The sequence below is a fragment of the Lissotriton vulgaris genome, chromosome 2_1 (assembly GCF_964263255.1).
Source record: "Lissotriton vulgaris chromosome 2_1, aLisVul1.2, whole genome shotgun sequence".
Taxonomy (NCBI): Eukaryota; Metazoa; Chordata; class Amphibia; order Caudata; family Salamandridae; genus Lissotriton; species Lissotriton vulgaris.
Window position 1 is genome coordinate 1,400,517,759 of NC_141687.1, and position 19,140 is coordinate 1,400,536,898.

The window sequence follows — 19,140 nt, forward strand, 5'->3', positions numbered from 1 at the left end:
GCACTCAGGGCAGAACTTAAGGAGGGCTTTCGAGCATTGGACACTCGCTTTGACGCACTTGACAAATGGCTCGACAAAATGGGGACCCGATTGGATCAGCACGATAAAAGACTTGACACCACAGAGGGCAGAATTTCAGATTTGGAGGATGGCTTGGCCCAGGCCACTAAGAGGCTAGAAAGGATGGAAGGCCACTTAAAGAATATCGCCATTAAGAATGAGGACCTTGAAGCCAGGGGGAGACGCAACAAAGTCGTATTATGGGAGTGCCTGAATCAACGAATACGGGGCGACTGGATGGGTTATTATTATTATTATTATTATTAATTAGCATTTGATAGAGCGCATGGCTACCCTTAGGCATCCCAGCGCTCACAACCGCAAGCAAACAGGATCTTTAAGGGAGGGTCTGAAATAGCCATGTTTTCAATTGTTTCTGGAATGAAAGGTGGTGTGTCATTGATGGAGAAAGATGGGAAGAGTATTCCATAGTCTCACCGCATTGTACGAGAACATGTGGGCTCCGGATTGTGCTCTTTTTATTTTCGGTACTGTTGCCAGGAACGAGTTGGCTGAGCGCAGGCATCTTGTGGGGCGCTGAAAGGCCATTAGGGAATGATTAATATTAGGGCCTGTCCCCACCAGGGTTTTGCGTGCTCTGCATATTGATTTAAACATTATACGTTCCTGAATTGTTAGCAGGTGGAGTCATTCCAGTGCAGGCTTGACAGACTGCAATTTGGGAGTGTTATGCAGAAGCCTAGCTGCACAGTTCTGTAAAACCTGTAGTTTCCTTGTGGTGGCCTTTGGAGTGCCCAGATAGAGGGAGTTTCTATAATCCAGTCAGGACAGCAGCAGTGCCTGGACCATGATTAGTCGTGCAGTTGCAGGAAGGAGAGGGAGAATTTTTTGCAACTGCCTGATGATACCGTAACAGGAGCGAGCAAGTTGTACCGGTTGGTGGTAACATTTAGGTGACCTATCCAGCCATACCCCCAGGCTTTTGATCTTTTCTTTGTGGGTTGGCGATGGGCCAAGACACTTGGGCCAACTCAATCCAGATGTAGTAATAGAGTAATTGTCCAGAATCATTAGCTCCGTCTTATCTCCGTTAAGCTTAAGACACAACTGGTCCATCCAAGTGGCACAGTTCCCGAGCAGGATTCTAGGTTAGCTGATGCCTTCTGCAGGTGGCTTAATGCCACCACTAGCTGTGTGTCATCTGCATAAGTTACAATATGGATTAAGGCAGAACTAGCTCAGCAAGGGGTCTTAGGTAAACGTTGAATAGGGTAGGGCTCAAAGAGGAGCCCCTATGGGACTCCACATGTAAAAGCCCCCCTTCTCGAGGTGCAGTTGCCCTAAAAAACATGATAGAATATATATTTTTGAAGAGATATGATCCAAGTGAGAGCTTTGCCTGAGATGTCCACCATTCTAAGTCTGTTAAAAAGGATGTTACAATTGACCGTTTCACATGCGGAACTCAGGTCGAGCAGGATGACTGCTACTCTGTCTCCCTGGTCAAGGATTTTCCGCGATTCCTCCACTACTGCCAACAGGGCTGTTTCTGTTCCATGATTTGGTCGGAAGCCAGTCTGGGAAGTGTGTAGTATGGAGTAGAATTCTAGGTGCTCTGAAAGAATTTTGTTTACATATTTCTCTAAAATTTTACTGGTCCCGGGAAGAAGGGAGACCGTCCGATAGTTGCACCACGGGTCTCAATTCAGGTTGTTTTTTTAGTAATGCTCTTATCATGGCATGTTTCCATGAACTGGGCACCTGGCCGGTAGTTATGGAAGAGTTCAATACTTCCAAAAGCACAGGTAGTATGACATCCTCCACTTTGTGCAGCCTGTGAATAGGGGCTGAGTCCAGAGGAGAGCCTCATTTGACTATAGAAAACAATTGGGTAAGGGTGACCATATCTATCGTGGGATAATCTTCTAGACGTGGAAAACTGCACTCAGAAGTTTTAACTTCCGGGTCCAGGTTGTCAGGTCCAGAGGCATCAGGGAAAGTATAAATATCTAAAATATTTTATTAAAAAACTCTGCGAGTTCCATACAGCGTTGCTGAGAGGAGTCAACAGGTAGTTCAGGCGAGGGGCAGTTTGCAAGGTTTTTTGCTATTGGGAAAATTTCCCTAGGAGCGTTGTCTGCCAATAAAATGTTCTCCTCATAGTATAGTGCTTGAGCTCTCTTTGTTTCTGCCTTACATCGTTTCATAAACTAAACAAACAATACAAATGCCAGTACTGGACTAACTTAATTTCTAATAGCCAAAGATCTGTTATGAATAAAGCATATCAGTCTGATGTAACATTTGTTACTAATTTATTCAAATAATTTTTCAAAAGTTTTCTTATTATTTTAAAAATAATTTCTTGTGCATATCACAAATATATACAAAATATACAAATAAGTAAGCCTGGGCGAATTTTGCGAATCTGGCGTTCGCGAATTTTGCGAATTTGCGAACTCGCAATCCGCAAAATCTGCAAATTCTCGCGAATTTGTGTTTTTTTTGTGTGTTCGCAAGGGTTTCTGCCAGTTCGCGAGGATTTTGTACCAGTTCGCAATTGCGAACTTACTTGTCGGCACGCAACGGTCGCGACTATGTTGTTTCTACGTCTTGTTCATCATCACAGGTTCACAGCACCCTCTGTTTCAACACTGCCACCCTCTGTTTCACCCATGCCACCCTCTGGTACATCAATGCCACCCTCTGGTTCATCATCACCACTGTAGATTATGGGGGAAAAAGCAAGCACACCTGCCCTGCTTCAACTGACATGAATTAATTTGGGGTTGATTTATTAATGTGTCACTGTTTTAAAATTCCAGTCTGGCACCTGCTTCCTTATCTGTAATTTGCTTTCTGTTGCAGTGCAATTTTTTTTTCCAGGACCTTTGTGGCCTACTTGTAGCTATTCTATGATCCGGCTGTGAGGGTCAGAGCAGGGTCATACAATTGTTGCAACTAGCAACTGAACTCTGGAGGGGCCCCAGTCAGGAAGCACTACAGGGAATGGTTACTAATGATGAATTTGAACTTTTGTACCTGCTGCTGAGTGCCTTTAGTTTAGCAAAACTCGTTTTTCTGCAGAACAGCAAATGTAATGCCCCAAACAAACTTACTTGTGAAAGTTTATTTCTAATCCAAAAGTGATCCAAAGAAAGTCAAAAGGCCTCAAATCTAAAAAAGGGCAGTCAAATGTCAACCTGAGGAGTTATTCTGATAAAAATCATCATTTTCAGAAGGTCTATGCTGCTTGCTAGTGGATTTCTTGTGCAGAATTGCAAATTTTGTAATTTCGCGAGTGCGAGATTGTTGCTGCCCGCCGCACCTACATGTTCGCAATTGCGAACTTACACTGCACGCCGCAAAATTGTATCACCAAGAAAAAAAAATCCGCTGTGTGCGAATTTGCGGATTTTTGGTAAATTCGCGAGCGTTCGCGGATCGCGAATTTACCGAAAATCCGCACAATCCGCGAGCGTAACAGATTTTCCGCCCATGCTTACAAATAAGCACAAACATTTTACACATTTTTACAATACAGATAAGATCATAAACCACTAAACAACACATCCACACTGATACTTTCACATCCCAAACATACCACTTATATTCCTATAAACAAAACAAAACAAATACCTCTGAGGTATGGGTCCGTGTCAATATAAACATTTCATTAAATCATATGATACAATATACATTGTCATTTATAATGTTGATAACACCAGTAATTGGACAAGACAGATCGTATTATGTTTAGCTCAATACTTTGAATTTTTCGACTGACACTGGACCTACAAGGTCGACGCGTTTCAAACGCCCTAGTAGCGGGGTTCTCCTCAGGACCAAACACGAATTCTTAATTCTCCTGTGTATGGTGTCACAAATGAAGACAGCGCGTCGTCAATAGGCCTATTTACGACGCGCTGTCTTCATTCGTGTAGGAGAACGCTCGGCGGTACAATTTATTTGTAGGCTCCGCCGTTTACCAATACATTGAAGCAACAATTTATTTCCACACACGCCTTGCAAAACCCCGGCTTATCGACAACCACGCCAAGACCGGGTACCTAAATCCAACATCCAAAAGAGTGAAGAGTTGTCCACACCTGACTGTGACATCATACACAGGAGAATTAAGAATTCGTGTACTGGCATTTGTATTGTTGCTTTAGTTTACATTTGACTTAGCCTTGCTGGTTAGGAGTCAAGACCCAGTTTTGTTCTCATTATATCTTTTCATGGCCTCCTTGTAGCACTGTTTTTTTCTATACTACATTCTTTCCTCCTGACTCGCTCTAGTTTTTTACATTTTTGTTTAAGTTCCAGTAGTTTAGGTGAATAACACGGTGATCTTCTTTCATTCGGCCTTTTTTGACTCCATTTAAGTGGGATAACAGTATCCAAGGAAGCTTCGACCCAATAATTAAAATTGTCAGAGGCTATGCTAGAGTCAGGGTCGCTTAGTGGTTCACAATTCAGTAGCGTTGAGGACCAAACTTCTGGTACGAGTTTTGCCCACAGTCGATCCCAGCTCTTAGATGATTGCCCATTAATGGTTCGTGTTAAGGATTTCCAATGAATCAGGATTAGAAAATGGTCCGACCACAGCACAGGGATGAGACTGTCTACTGAGAGTTGCTCAACATTCGTAAAAATCGGGTCAAGGATATGACCCTTCACATGTGTAAGGTTTGTGACTATTTGTATTAGTTGTAAGGCCTTATGATCTTGTACCAAGTCCATGGTTTCAGATCTGAGAGGGTCCTCTAAGTGCAAATTGAGGTAAGGGGTGGTACTTGTGAGTGTCACAGTAGTTTCAGTGAGAGAATCTAAGAACATCCCACACTGGCCAGGAAGGCGGAAAATCAGGATTCCTGATAGTAAGTAGGTTGGGGAGAAGGGTTTGTTGAAAGTCTTCTAGTTGACCTGTTTGGTTGGGAATCCTTCACTGCTACTTTTGTGGTTGAAAGGGCACACAGATCCCTAGGTCCACGACCTAACCCTGGCTATCCACCTTGCCCCATCATGGCACAGCTTCTGAACTTTAAGGACAGGGACACTGCATTGCGGATGGCACGTGAACATGGGTCGCTGGACTGGCAGGGTTCCTCCATCTCTTTGTACCCTGACTTCACCACGATGGTTCAAGAGGCCCACCGAAAATTTAAGACGATCAAAACATACGCTACACAAGGCCGGACTAAAGTATGGAATAGTGTACCCTGCGTGATTGAAAGTGGATGTGGATGGCAGGTCAAGGATTTTTGAAACACCGGTGGAGGCCCAAGAATTCCTCAGAATCCGAGCAAACACTGGGACGCCAAGGAAATCCTCTACGCCAGAGCCTTCACCTCTGATACAGAACTCTGGCTCCAGTATGGAACTGTTTTCAGCGAGCTGAGAGTATGGTAATAAGTGGTACACAGACATAATATCGACTCCAAAATATCGACTGGACATAATATCGACTTTTAAATATCGACTGGACAAAATATTGACTGGACAGAATATAGATGACCAAAATATCGTTTTTAAGGTAAGTGATATAATATCGACTGTTAAAAATATAGATAGTAAAAAATATCGAATTTTTAATAATATCAAATTTTTTTAGTGGATTTTTATGGTATAATATGTGTGAAAAGTGTGTAATTATGTTATAATTAATTATTATTAATGATTTTAGTTTTATAATCATTGCGTAATTTAATTCTGTAGCGGGTTGTGGGTTTATAGGGGAATAGGGTGGGAAGTATTTTAATTATAATTAATTAAATATGTAAATTTATTAATTGATAGTAAATTTAAATTAATAATTAAATAATTTATAATAGTTAATTAATGAAAATTTAATTGGTAATTAATTTTAATTAATTGATTAATTGATAATTATGTAAATTCTACTAAATTAATTTTGTAGTGGGTTGTGAGTTTATAGGGGAATTCGGTGGGAAGTCATAAAATTATAAATAATTAATTAATTACATTTATTTATATTTATTTAATTTCAAATAATTGTTAAAAACTTTTACATAATTAAATAATTAATAGTAAATAATTTTATTAATTAGTATTAATAGGTGATCAATAGAAATAATTATTGTTAATTAGTAATTATAATATATATCAATTAATAAATTGTATACAAATAATAATAATTTTTAATTATTTATTATTAGATATTCAATAATACATTTTATAATTATTTATGAAGTATTAATGTTTTATTCTCTGGAGTGGGAATAGTAATTTTAACCCCTACGCTATCCAACTTTTTCTCTACTGTTGCACCCACTGGAGTGGGAATAGTAATTTAAACCCCTACTCTATCCAACACTTTCCCTACTGTTGCACCCACTGGAGTGGGAATAGTAATTTTAACCCCTACGCTATCCAATGCTTTCCCTACTTTTGCACCCACTGGAGTGGGAATAGTAAATTTTCCCCCTATGCTAGCCAACGCTTTCCCTACTGTTGCACTCACTGGAGTGGGAATAGTAATTTTTCCCCCTACGCTATCCAACGCTTTCCCTACTGTTGCACCCACTGGAGTGGGAATAGTAATTTTAACCCCTACGCTATCCAACACTTTCCCTACTGTTGCACCCACTGGAGTGGGAATAGTAATTTTAACCCCTACGCTATCCAACGCTTTCCCTACTGTTGCACCCACTGGAGTGGGAATAGTAATTGTTACCCCTACGCTATCCAACGCTTTCCCTACTGTTGCACTCTTTGGAGTGGGAATAGTAATTTTAACCCCTACGCTATCCAACGCTTTCCCTACTGTTGCACCCACTGGAGTGGGAATAGTAATTTTTACCCCTACGCTATCCAACGCTTTCCCTACTGTTGCACTCTTTGGAGTGGGAATAGTAATTTTAACCCCTACGCTATCCAATGCTTTCCCTACTGTTGCACCCACTGGAGTGGGAATAGTAATTTTAACCCCTACGCTATCCAATGCTTTCCCTACTTTTGCACCCACTGGAGTGGGAATAGTAATTTTTCCCCCTACGCTAGCCAACGCTTTCCCTACTGTTGCACCCACTGGAGTGGGAATAGTAATTTTAACCCCTACGCTATCCAACACTTTCCCTACTGTTGCACTCACTGGAGTGGGAACAGTAATTTTTCCCCCTACGCTATCCAACGCTTTCCCTACTGTTGCACCCACTGGAGTGGGAATAGTAATTTTAACCCCTACGCTATCCAACACTTTCCCTACTGTTGCACCCACTGGAGTGGGAATAGTAATTTTAACCCCTACGCTATCCAACGCTTTCTTTACTGTTGCACCCACTGGGGTGGGAATAGTAATTGTTACCCCTACGCTATCCAACGCTTTCCCTACTGTTGCACTCTTTGGAGTGGGAATAGTAATTTTAACCCCTACGCTATCCAACGCTTTCCCTACTGTTGCACCCACTGGAGTGGGAATAGTAATTTTTACCCCTACGCTATCCAACGCTTTCCCTACTGTTGCACTCTTTGGAGTGGGAATAGTAATTTTAACCCCTACGCTATCCAACGCTTTCCCTACTGTTGCACCCACTGGAGTGGGAATAGTAATTTAAACCCCTACGCTATCCAACCCTTTCCCTACTGTTGCACTCACTGGAGTGGGAATAGAAATTTTAACCCTTACGCTATCCAACGCTTTCCCTACTGTTGCACCCACTGGAGTGGGAATAGTAATTTTAACCCCTACGCTATCCAATGCTTTCCCTACGCTTGCACTCTTTGGAGTGGGAATAGTATTTTTTACACTTCTGCTATCGTACGCTTTCCCTACTGTTGCACCCACTGGAGTGGGAATAGTAATTTTAACCCCTACGCTATCCAACACTTTCCCTACTGTTGCACCCACTGGAGTGGGAATAGTAATTTTTCCCCCTACGCTATCCAACGCTTTCCCTACTGTTGCACCCACTGGAGTGGGAATAGTAATTTTAACCCCTACGCTATCCAACACTTTCCCTACTGTTGCACCCACTGGAGTGGGAATAGTAATTTTAACCCCTACGCTATCCAACGCTTTCCCTACTGTTGCACCCACTGGAGTGGGAATAGTAATTGTTACCCCTACGCTATCCAACGCTTTCCCTACTGTTGCACTCTTTGGAGTGGGAATAGTAATTTTAACCCCTACGCTATCCAATGCTTTCCCTACTGTTGCACCCACTGGAGTGGGAATAGTAATTTTTACCCCTACGCTATCCAACGCTTTCCCTACTGTTGCACTCTTTGGAGTGGGAATAGTAATTTTAACCCCTACGCTATCCAATGCTTTCCCTACTGTTGCACCCACTGGAGTGGGAATAGTAATTTTAACCCCTACGCTATCCAATGCTTTCCCTACTTTTGCACCCACTGGAGTGGGAATAGTAATTTTTCCCCCTACGCTAGCCAACGCTTTCCCTACTGTTGCACCCACTGGAGTGGGAATAGTAATTTTAACCCCTACGCTATCCAACACTTTCCCTACTGTTGCACTCACTGGAGTGGGAACAGTAATTTTTCCCCCTACGCTATCCAACGCTTTCCCTACTGTTGCACCCACTGGAGTGGGAATAGTAATTTTAACCCCTACGCTATCCAACACTTTCCCTACTGTTGCACCCACTGGAGTGGGAATAGTAATTTTAACCCCTACGCTATCCAACGCTTTCTTTACTGTTGCACCCACTGGGGTGGGAATAGTAATTGTTACCCCTACGCTATCCAACGCTTTCCCTACTGTTGCACTCTTTGGAGTGGGAATAGTAATTTTAACCCCTACGCTATCCAACGCTTTTCCTACTGTTGCACCCACTGGAGTGGGAATAGTAATTTTTACCCCTACGCTATCCAACGCTTTCCCTACTGTTGCACTCTTTGGAGTGGGAATAGTAATTTTAACCCCTACGCTATCCAACGCTTTCCCTACTGTTGCACCCACTGGAGTGGGAATAGTAATTTAAACCCCTACGCTATCCAACCCTTTCCCTACTGTTGCACTCACTGGAGTGGGAATAGAAATTTTAACCCTTACGCTATCCAACGCTTTCCCTACTGTTGCACCCACTGGAGTGGGAATAGTAATTTTAACCCCTACGCTATCCAATGCTTTCCCTACGCTTGCACTCTTTGGAGTGGGAATAGTATTTTTTACACTTCTGCTATCGTACGGTAATATAATAGTATATTATTTAATTATAGTATGTTACTATATATATATGTTTTAAGAAATATGATAGTAAAAATTTATTTTTAATAATTTCATTTAATATTTAATTATTATAATTTAATTTAAGTATTTGTAAGTATATTTTAGTAATTAAATTTTAATATTAATTTAATTTAACACTGTTTTTAATAAAGTTGATATTTTTTAAAACTATATTATTGTAAACGATATTTTGTACTCGATATTTTTGTACTTACCTGTTTGTAGATACAAACTCGATATTTTGTCTGTCGATATTTTGTCCACGATATTTTTGCAAGTCGATATTTTGTCCCTCGATATTTTTTCAGTGATCCGTGATAAGTATTGAGTGTATTTGTTTAATTTTCCCCTTTTTTTCTGCATACTAGTTCAGGTATTGGGCTCTGGGCTCTGGCTGTGCTAAACTTTTTATTACATGTTTAAATGTTTCCGGGGTAAAGGCGAGGCATTGTCTCCCCCTCAGTGTGTTCGAACATTTCTTTCTATGTTTATACTTGGTAATTGTGATGTTTGCTTTAAACTACTATGAGGTTTTGAGATTTCCCCTAGGTCGAGAACGAGGGGATGGGTGGGGGCAGGTGTTTTTAAAGTTATACGGTATCATTTGTTTCTGACACAACTGGTTTACCATTCCATGCACTAGTATTGACACATTCATACACTTTGTAGATATGACCACTTGTGATTGTGGCGGGTAAGCTCTCTGACAGTAACTTCCTTACATGAAATGTGCGGGGTCTGAACAATACCAGGAAGGGGAAACGTGTTAAAATATTTACAGCGCCGTAAAGCCAACATTGTGTTTTTACAGGAAGCACATTTGTCCCCCACTATCCCTACCACGTTTGCCTCTAGCTGGGGTGTGCGCTGCTACTTCACGAACTACAGTAATTATGCCAGAGCACTGCCATACTTATACACAAAGGTTTGCCCTTCCAACTATATAACGTACATACCGATAGAGCAGGCCGTTTCACTTTGGTGACTGGGAAACTTATGGGTTATAGCATCTCTCTAATGTGTGTTTATGTGCTAGATGTAGATGACCCTGATTTTTTTCCACTCTCTGCACCTCCTGTTGCTTCCCGCTGACAACATTTGCTTAGGGGGGATGTTAACCTTCTTCTGCAGTTTAAAAAAGATAGTACAGCAGATTCCCCTGCTGAGAAACCCCGTGCAGCAGGGTACTTGGTGACATTTGTGACTCTTATTGGACTAGTGGACATATTGCGTACACGTAGTCCCACCGGCAATGCATATACTCACTATTTTGCCCCCCCACAACACTTGGACACGTCTGGACTTTTGGTTGATCTCACATACAATGGCTCGCTGGTTCCGATCTATGACCCATTTGCCTAGAACGTACTCTGACCATTCACTGGTTGTGATGCATAACTGACTCCCGACAGACCAGGGGGTAGTGAAAGACAGTGGAGGTTCCCGGGGCAAGCTTTAAACGATGCAGTATTCTCTGTAGAAATTCAGGAGTGCATAGCGACATACTTTGATATAAATGTGGTCTTCACAGTGTGTGGAAGGCATTCAAGGCATACATAAGGGGGGAATGCCTTGCCAAACACGCTGGAGTACTGAAATCACTAAGAGTCACAATTGCTCACTTAGCGGACCCTCTAAAGGTCTTGGACGAAGAACAACTCAAGCACCTAGACCCGGCTAAGTAGGCCAGTCACTTGTTGCTACTGACAGGATTCAGGAAAGCTGCTGAAAGCGAAGCAAACTTTCCGGGGAAATATGCCACCGCCAGGCAGTATGGTGAGAGGGACAGACCGGGATGCACACTGACGCAACTGCTGAGGCCTTGTGTGGGGAAAGCCTACATTATTTCTATCCACTCAGACAAGGGCAAATTCACATGGACACAGCTGAGATCAGGGATGAGTTCCTTAGATACTATACAAATGTATATACCGCACGCACAATACATGACGACGAAGACTGCAGGGCCTACTTAAATGAGATCGCTATGGTATGGCTAAAATACTATATGCAGAAGTTTTCGGCAGAGCCATTTTCTAAAGAGGAAATTGATAGCGCCATAGATGCCTTAAATGGTACGACAGCACCAGGGTTCAATGGCTTCACAGGTATATTTTACAAACACTACAAAGACATACTTGCCCCGTACCTTCTTGAGGTCTATAATGAAGCCCTGGAAAATAAATCAAAACCTCCCACACTCTGTGAGGCAGTAATTGTCTTACTGCCCAAACCTGGCAAGGACCCAACGAGCTGCGGCTCTTATAGTCCGCTATCACTTTTGAATTTGGACTATAAAATCTTAGCTAAAATGATTGCATTGAGACTGCCATTGCTCTTAGACCGCATCATATCCCCAGTGCAGTCTGGCTCCATTCCCCATAGGTCGACCGCGCTAAATTTGCTCACTCTGTTTGCAGTATTGCACAGAATTGCACCAGAGGTCCCGGCTGCAGCTGTGTTGCAAGATTCTGAAAAGGCGGTTCACTCCTTGGAATGGCCATTCACATGGGCCCTGTTGAGGAAACTGGGCATTCCCAGAGTTGTATTAGACCTCACGGCATTGCTGTACACCTTCCCTACTGCGAGTCTTCGCCTGAATGGCACACTATCCACTCCGTTCCCTCTTATTACACGTGGTACCAGACAAGGTTGCCTTTTATCTCCTTTACTCTTCATACTGTCCCTTGACCCTCTGCTCCGCCACTTTCAGGAGAAACAACTACATAGAGGTATCCAGTTCAATACAGAACCCCTCCTCATTTCACTCTACGAGGATGACATAGTGTTGTATGTACGCCGCCCGTAGGAAAATTTTGATACACTTATCAGTGAGATTCTTTGCTTTAGTGGATATTCGTGATTGGGTATAAACTGGAGCAAGTCCGAGCTACTTCCCTTAATGACGGGCACCATTGAATGTGACTGCGAATTTCTGCTGAAATGGTGTCATGACTCAGTCAAGTATTTAGGTATCCAGATTCATAGGGAAGCGGACCAGATCGTGAGGCTGAATTACGGTTCAGCTATACAAAACCTTGAAGCACAGATCAAACGTTGGATAAGACTCCCACTTTCTATGCCCGGCAGAATTGCGCTGATGAAGATGTTAGTTGTTCCGAAATTTCTATACATGTTCCACAATATCCCTTTCCCTCTTCTAGACAGTTTTTTAAGACTATCAGATCTCCCCTTATTAGGGTTGCATGGGGTGGCGAAAGACCTAGGATACGATGGGAGACCATGACTTTTTGCCACATGAAAGCAGGGGTCTGGGGGACCCAGACTTCACAATGTATTACTTAGTGGCACAGGGCAGCTTTGCCCATTCATGGTACCATCCAGATGCACGTATCCCTTAGAGTAAGCCTGAATCTGAGCCTAGTGCTCCCGGCTCTGCTCCACTCCATTTTGCCACAGGGAATTCCTCACGACCCTAGGGACATTCAGACAGTGTCCACCTTGAGCCGGGCATGGTACAAACTCTTGCGAGTGACTGGGTGTGGTGCCCTGTACTCTTATGAAATTCCCATAGAACACAACCCATATCTCTCTATCACAGAAGAGGAATTAGTTTTTTGAGTGCTTCAATCTCATTCCATTAAAAGTTTGGTGACCTGTTTTGATGTGCTGGGGAGGGGGGGGGGGGGCATGAGTGCCAGATTGCCCTTTATGGTTCAGTTCATTTTCAGCAGGGCTCGCAGGGCTCTGCATGCTAAAATATCGGAATACCCACTTGAGCCGCAGTCTTTTGAGCCCTTAACACTTTTAATTTCTAGCTCTGACAGGAATCAATTGATTTCAAGGTTACACAGGGCCAACATGACTCTGGTCCCGAGCCACAATACTAAGGTTAGAGCGGCCTGGGAGCATGACCTGGGACATCCCATCCTGGATGACCAATGGGTTTTCTGCTGTTCACAAAGTAGGTTTTCACTTAACAGCAAGCTAAGCAGATACATTTTAAATTCCTATGGAGGGCGACATGACGCCGGCCAAACTTCACGCCATTGACCCGTCCCGGCCACACAACTGCCAAAAGTGTGGTAGCCCTTATGTTCACTTTCCCCATTTGACGTGGACTTTCCCCAAGATTGGGTAGTTCTGGGCAGCCAATTTCGAAATAATATCCCGGATTACATTGTTGGAAATAGATCCTATCCCTGAGGTTGCACTCCTGGAATATGTATATAATATGTCCAAGAAACTATGCAAGTTTAATGCCCTGTTGCTGCTTCTGGCTAAGCGCGAGATAGGTACTAGATGGGGCAGCAAACTTCTCCCTACAACAGGTGCATGTCTTGCTAGTTCTACATTTTGCAACACGAACTGCAAACTGTATGCCATATTGCTCCCACCCAAGTCCCGACCAAAAGATATATGGGACCTGCTTAAGACATATTTGCAGAACTCGGAACCTGTTGCCCCTAGCCATGCTCCTGGTGGTATAGCGCAGAACAGTGTGGGTTGAAATGTAAAGTGGAACACAGCATTGTATATGGATTTCAGGTTAATGTTGAGGATGGATACATACGCACTCTGGGATGATATGTCACAAGAGGACTAACATGTACTGGTCAGATATTGTATTTTTTTGTGTCGCTATGCCACATATTTCGTGTATAACATGGCACGGTGGTACCATAGGATTAAACTGGTAAATGATTGTGAAGGAACAACTGTGAAGATGGCATTTGATATGTATATGTCGGAAAATGATAAACAAAGTAAAAAAAAGGAATAACATACGAGGATCATCACTTCTTGCTCTGCCGCCTGGACCCTTGACTTTGTACGCTGAATACCCGCCATGGGATCCGAGTATAGCAGGCGACCCCATACTTCCTGGTCCTCATCTCAGTGTGATTTAGGAGAAATGGCTAGGAAGAATCCTGGGTATGGTACACATTTATGGTGCCCTCTAGGATGGGTGTGATTTAGCCTAAAGGATTGTGTATGTCTTTTCCTCCTGACATTGATTGACTGATAGTATTTATACCTCTCAATGGGGTGTTGAAGCAACATCCAGGACAAGTTCCAAACTTCTTATTCAGGAGAGTGTGACTGAATGAGTGTTGTCCTCATTGTGTGCCAATGCTAGAAGCATTTTGGTGCCATGCATTAGTAACTAGATAGCTGCTCCTATCTTGTCGTGAAAGGCTGCATTTGGGTGAGGAGTTTACGAGATACACTACACCTTTAAAGCTGTGTTGGCTAATAGAAGTGATAAGCTCTGCAGATCTTCAAAAGCTGTGAATTTACAGCCTGTCCCTTTTTTTCTGGTTGCACCAGAAGGGTGTCCACTTGAGGTGTAGTGGCATTGGAGGATCAATCAATCAATCAATCAATCAATAAATCAATCAATCAATCAATCAATAAGGGGTTTGTAAAGTGCAGCTACTCACCTGCGAGGGTCTCATGGCGCTATCAAGGATGGGTCAATTATGAGATAGAGGCAGCTAGAGATTCGCGTGGATACTTGTGTTACTGTCATTTTATGTATGACTAAAGGTAGAGATGAGAAATATTTGGTATAGGGTGAGATCTGCAAGGTTGGACTATTATTAGTGTGCTCCATTTCATCAGCTGGGTTTTGGATCACAGGTACTATGATTGTTCACCTGAGGAGGGACTATGGCAGAAATAATTATTGGGAAAAGATAGAGGTATTTCAGAGAAATGCATCCCACTGCACTTTCACTGCACTCACACCAAACTCCAATATATTTACACCACACTCACATTGCATCATAATGTACTCAAACTTTACAGAAAAGAGCTAGCGTTGGACCGTACTGAAGTATTACTGCATGCTGTAAAATTCATAATACACTTCACTGCCCTTACAATGCACTGTACTGCACTCTCCGGACTTCACTTGATACAACATGCACTTTCACTGCAATCCACTGCACTCACGTAGAACCCGACTTAAGCCCCAGATGACTATACTACATTCACTTTATATGCACTGCAGGCAAGGTACTCACAAGTCATCTCTACTTTCTCACACTGCGCCTTGCAACAATTTTCTTCACTGCGGTCTTTTATCCTCACACCTCCAAACTCTGGCTGCATCCCCATATCACTCACTCAGAAGAAGGAAGGGTGTAAGCGAACAGTGGGGAACCAAAAAATTTGAACTGCTTACACTGTAGTCTTACTATGTACTGCAATCAGTGCTTAATTAATAAAATATTAAGTGCCAGGGTTCTGACCAGGAGGACACTGCAGGTTGCACCACCCATTGCCCTTGTCATCGCTACCAAAACAACTGCTAATCATCTCTCTCACATGTAAATGCAACAGTTCAGATTATTCTAGGTCCCTGAAGCTAAATGAATGGCTGGGGTGACAGGTATTAGCAATTTGTAATGTATATTGTATTTCTAAGCAACCATTGTTCTGCTCATCTCTAAATTAGATGAGCAGTGCCACCATGTGGTACACTGTTTTAAGTGTGGTGTTGACAAATAGGTGCGGGTGCCGAGCACCGGAAACCAATTCAGTGCGGGTGCTGAGCACCAGAAAGCACCAGCTCAAATTAGGCATACTGCAATCCAACACTGCACACACCCCTGCTCTCTCACTGCAGCCCACTAGGCGCATTTCTCATGGTGCCACACTCCACCAGTCTGAAGTCCTGCTGCACTGATAGTGCTTTACAAGTAGTTTAACATGCAGTGTTGTGTATTAACAGGTAAATTACAGCTTTTGAAATGAGTACTTATTATTACAGTACTATCAAGGCACCTCAGAGCGCTCACAGACCAGAGACGTTTTAAGGCATGGGCAAAGTGGGCTCTGGCCCAGGGCCCTCGCCTTTAAGGCGGCCACCTATTAGTGCCAACTCTGTTCTTCAGAAAGTCTCGCCCTGAGGGCCTAGAATAATTCTTAAACAGATTGTTGCAAATAGCATTTTCCTTTCATTTATTTTTAATCTGGGTAATGTGTGAGAGTCTATAACAGACATTTTGCAGACAAATGTGTTTTATTTCATGCAACATCCATAAAAAAAATTCTCTCAGATTCAAACAGGATCTCAGGTATGAGAAATGGGAGGATGTCACAGTGATTATTTGCAGTATTATTAGTGAGCTGCTACTGTGTTACCGTGTTGAAAATATACATCAATATCCCTGAATATTAAATATAAACACATTTTGAATTTGAACCAGTATGTCTGTGCACTGTTTGTGATCTGGCCAAAGAGGACACGGGGCGGCTGAAACTGGATCATAAATTCAAAGCTGATCTGCACAGCGGCTCCTAAAATACGTTTGGCTCAGGGCCCCCAAAATCCTTAAGATGTCCCTGCACATAAACTTGTAACTGTTCTTTTTTCAGACCTTTCTCTTCAGGCCTGTAGACCGCGTCTCTCCCCTTTCTCATCGATTGAGCCCAGCAGAATATTTAGGTAACTAGAACCTCACTGACCATTTGTGGTCTCGTAGGAAATACAATTAGCTTTCAATATCGGTCATTACTAAGATCATGGTGGATTAATTCAAATACAGTGTCGCAAGAATCTTGCCAAATTTAGAACTTTTTATAAAACAAAACACGAAAAAGGTTAATGTTGTTTCAGGGGCACTGCAAAGGAAAGCAGATCGGCTATACAAACAGTAAAACAAAAATAAAATTAAAATGACTATTCCAGTTCAGTTTGAAATATTTGGTCACTGGTATGCTTACAAGCAAAGTAGCTCCAACAGATTGACTGAAAATAACCACGTCATTCTGATCTCCAGCTATATGTATCGTATTGTGCATTTATTATAATTGCTTCATACCACCGACGAGGCACTGAAGCACCTTAAAGGGCAGGTCGCTGGCTGCATCATACAAGTGCTTGGTTGAGGTACTGAACTACAGGTTGGCCTGTTTGCCAAGTGTTTTGGTGTCATGAGGGAGTGTTTAGAGTGGTGCTCTCTTATTGCACTTTACATTCGTTTGATTATTGTAAATGAATGGGTGAGTCTGCAAAGGGTTCATCCAAAGGTGGCAGTGGAGCAGCTCATAGTATTCACTGAATGCAAGCAGTCATGGCAAAGATCAAAGTATTCACCATAGTGACAGGAAAGTGACAATTAGACATGGACTGTTTGCAATGTTCTTTAGTCACTACCGAGAAGAAACAGTGATGAGACGGGGGGGTAGTGGGGGGGGGGGGGGGGGCAGAGGGGCCTTCAACCCTTCAGGGGCCCCATTCAGCCCAAGGCCAATGAATATTTGTGAGATTTGAGAAACTCAGTGGCCCTTCAACACATTCTGCGGGGGGCATTATTTAGCCTTACTTCACTAGATGAAACTCTAGCATGCACTGCTTACATACACTTGAAACAAAGCTTTATATAAATTTCCAGGATGTAGAGGACACTGATGATGTGTAGAGAAATGGATATATAGAGGAATTTTGTTTAGAGATTTCAAGAGCAAGGAGAGGATTAGTCCATAATTTTCACAGGTTCTAGATTAGTGACCTGAAATCCTATAGACTTAACCTAGAAGTGACGGGGTGGGTCCATGGCTCCTGGTGGTGAGTGACTGGTGGTGAAGGTTTGCATTGTTCACCATTCCGTCCATCATCTGTACTTTTTGGTTTGGAGTCCTGGGCTCACTGCGCCACTGGATTCAAGCTAGTCTGGCTGCTGAGGGGTGATATCCAGAAACCAGCCCCAGGATCCTTGCCTCCGGTCTAGGGAAGTCTTGGCTTAGCTGTTTGGCTGGACTTTTCCCATGAGGAGCAGGGTAGAGACTGATTTGCATATGACTGGGTCCAACTGGGGTGGCAAAGTGATCTAAAGAATAATGGATTAAACCCAGATATTTTACTGGGGTGAATGATTGCATTGTTCAGCATTCTGCCCATCATAGGTTCTTTTTGCTGGTGAGCTCTAACCACCAGGAACAGTACCAGCAGGCCTCCAAGGTGGTGTGAGGTACAGGGAGCTGTTTCCATTAGCTCCCTGCTCCTGCTTTGTTCTTGGTCTTTATCACTGGGTGCAAAAGTCCAGATCATTTCTCCAAGTGGTCCTCAGGGCTTAAAGGGGGCTAGCCCCACTGGTCATTGGAAATGCCCACTGATCCTGGGGTCACCTGACGCAGAGTCTTTGGCCCTGTTGTGGTCCAAAAGTCCAGCAGCAAAAAGCACAAACAGCCCAAACGACCTTTCTCTCCCTCTTGCAAGAGCTTTTTAATGAGGTGAAAGGTTCTAGAAGTTCGACCCCCTGGCCAATGCAAGGGTGTCACAACACCTCTACATCCCTGTCCCAATGCTCTTGCACAGCATGCTGGTGCAGTTCAAGCTGAGGAATATACAAACATCCATTTTTCTGAGAAGGCTACGCTATATTTCGGAACCTCTCAATTCCAACTTCTATTGGAGATGTTTACTCTATCTTTTATTTATATAAGAAACCTCCCACTAGTGTACCGCGCTTTCGTACAATTAGAACCCCATTGGATAATGCAGATGTGACAACACTTTAAAGAAACTTTACACTCTGGACCACATAAAATACTTTATTCTCTATGGACTATTCCAACCTCAAATATTATATTGATATAGAAATACAGGACAATACCCTACATGCATATAAAATTACATGACTCATAAACAGTTAAAGACTTTGACTCGCAAAGGAATAACAATTACCAAATATTTACAAGTTACTCTCTTCTAGGAGTCACTGGTCACATTTCCTCTGGGGACTTCAGCTCTGCCCTTCACTGACATCACCACGAGGGCTCCATGTATCTGGGCATTTTAGGCTCAGTGGGCCTGGCTTGCCACACGCCTGGTACAGTGTGACAGGTAATTAACAGATGAGGTTTCTATTCCCACCCCTTACTCCTCAGGAACTGAAGTAAGCACTGTTAATTACTCCTTTTGTTTGGGTCGG